Source organism: Mus caroli, chromosome 16 (genome assembly GCF_900094665.2).
Source record: "Mus caroli chromosome 16, CAROLI_EIJ_v1.1, whole genome shotgun sequence".
Lineage (NCBI taxonomy): Eukaryota > Metazoa > Chordata > Mammalia > Rodentia > Muridae > Mus > Mus caroli.
The window spans coordinates 20,382,199-20,384,907 of NC_034585.1; the positions used below are offsets into that span (position 1 = coordinate 20,382,199).

Genomic DNA, 2,709 nt, shown 5'->3' on the forward strand with positions numbered 1-2,709 from the left:
CTTTTCTTTCTTTCTTTCTTTCTTTCTTTCTTTCTTTCTTTCTTTCTTTCTTTCTTTCTTTCTTTCTTTCTTTCTTTCTTTCTTTCCCTCAGCCTCTTGAGAGCTAGGATTATAGGAGGGAGCCACCATGCCTAGCTAACCAATCCTTTCCTTAAACCTATATTATACCGAACACTTGGGAGGCAGAGACAGGCCTGGTTTACAGAGTGAGTTCCAGGACTGCCAGGACTACACAGAGACACCCTGTCTTGAAAAAAAAAAAAACAATAAAAACCCCTATGTTATATTAAAACCTAAAACGTCTTATTTATCAGGGGATGCCCAAACAGATGATGGACATCTGTTTGGGCATCTCATACTAGTACAGATAAAAGGGATTCTGCTATTTTAAACCTTGGTTTTGCTTAGTGAGTTTTGAGACCTTCCAACTCATTCATTCCTATTTGTACTAAATGCACTCTGATCAAAGTGGTTACACATGCTGACGTAGACCTTGCTACATGCATAATGCACAAAGCCTGTCTGGATGTAGGCACAAAAGCGCTGTCTTGCAAGAAACTTCTAGAACATCAAGTATCTCCATGCTTGCCTTCCTCATGCCCTCTGTCTGTTCTCCAAGCTTCCCAGTTAGGAAATCCTGGACACTGTCCACTTCAAGCAGACTGAAGGAAAGGCTAGTGCAAATGCACTATTGAAGAACTTGTAGAGATTTTAGGGGAATTATCCTCAAGTCACTCAGTAATAAATCGGTCCACTAAAAGAATATTCTCTCCTTGTGGTCAAGTCTTGGGTCTCCCAATGAATGGCATAGCTGGAGGAATAGAGCCATTTTGGGGGACCCTGAATGGATTCCAGACATCAACCACTCAAAATTGCATACCTTTGAACCTTGATTGGATTATAACCGAGTCCTGGTTCTTCCCTCTTGGAATAAAAAAGTACTTAATTTATTTTTAATTTTTCAGAAGCTCATGGTCAAGAGACTGGGATTTTATAGAGACTTTGATTGTTCTAGAAAAACTTCAGCAGTTTAAAAAGTCAAATATTTTAAAGAAATTGACTTTTTAAATGTTTGAATTTTTAAAGACCATGAGGGGCTGGCCAGATGGCTCAGTGGGTAAGAGCACCCGACTGCTCTTCCGAAGGTCCAGAGTTCAAATCCCAGCAACCATATGGTGGCTCACAACCATCCGTAACGAGATCTGGCGCCCTCTTCTGGAGTGTCTAAAGACAGCTACAGTGTACTTACATATAATAAATAAATAAATATTAAAAAAATAAAGACCATGAGAATTTTTTTTAACTATTTATTAACAGCAAAGGCCCAGAGACTCATTCCTTCTTGGATACACCCATAGTATGGCCCCTGCGGCCAGTGGTCTTGGTGTGCTGACCGCAGACAAGAAGACCCCAAAAGTGGCGCAGCCTTCTATGGGCTCGAATTTTCTTCAGCCGCTCCATGTCCTCACGCAGCTTGTTGTTTAGACCGTTGGCCAGAACCTGGCTGTACTCCCCATCCTTCACATACTTCTGTCTGTTCAGGAACCAGTCTGAAATCTTGTACTGTCGCGGGTTCTGCATGATGGTGATCACTCGCTCCACCTCATCCTCCGTGCGTTCTCCAGCCCTCTTGGTGAGGTCGATGTCTGCTTTCCTCAACACCACATGAGCATAGCTCTGCCCCACGACCTTAATGGCAGTGATAGTGAAGCCTATTTTCTGTCGCCCATCGATGTTGGTGTTGAGTACTCACAAAATGTGCTGGAACTTCTCAGAGATCACTAGAGACATGACAGTGGCACAGACGGCGGCGTGTAGACCATGAGAATTTTTAAGAGAGGTGGCACATCAACATGGTTTCCAGATGGAGCACAGACCACAGGCATCAACATGAAGCCCTGTGGCAGCATGGATCATGGACATGAACAAAGCCTTTGGGGGCAGCACAGACCACAGACATCCACACAGAGCACAGACATCAACACACCCTAGGGCGGCAACACAGACCACGGGCACCAGCACCTCCCCTGGCTGTAGCACAGACTATGAACATCAGCATGACCTCCAGCAGCAGCATGGAGGATGGAGGTCTTTTGAGGCGTTCCAATTCAGAAAAACGAACTGTTCTCCATCTTGAACATGCTGTTATTGCTCAGAGCCAGGGCTATTATACAGCCGCACATCATGTTCAGGGTCAGAGCCTGTGTGAGCTCCAGGCACATCACAACCTTCTTGCAAACCTGTCACAGCTGGTGTGTCTCTAGTTCCACCTCTCTCTACCACACATGCGCTGCTCCGGTCCTCCTCCTTCCCCACTTCTCCATTTGTTGGTTGAAGTGACTTGCAAACTGCAGGGTGTCCCACAATATACTTTTTGCCCAAACAGCTTTACATACAAATACTTATCGCAATGAGTCATTGGTCTGGTTCAAGGTTTCTGGTTTCGCCCAGAGTCAGGGCGATCTTGCAGCCTACCCTCAGTCATCCTGTAAGACATTTATGCTTACAGCCTGTGGGCAGTGCCTCTCATTCTCCCAGCAGGGCAAGCCTCACCTCACCTCCCAAGCCCTTCACAAGATCTCAGTTTTACCTTTCCTGAACACACTTGGGGCTCTTCTTCTCTATCTTTCTTTCCAGTCTCTTGAGTCCACTTCTAAAACACATCTTCCCATAAGACCTGACTTTTTTTTTCCAGTTGTTCTGGAGATA

General features: G+C 45.0%; 1 pseudogene; it reads right to left on the minus strand.

The window, feature by feature from the left end:
• Nucleotides 1–1,332: 1,332 nt before the first annotated feature.
• Nucleotides 1,333–1,791, minus strand: LOC110311930 (annotated as a pseudogene).
• Nucleotides 1,792–2,709: the final 918 nt, after the last annotated feature.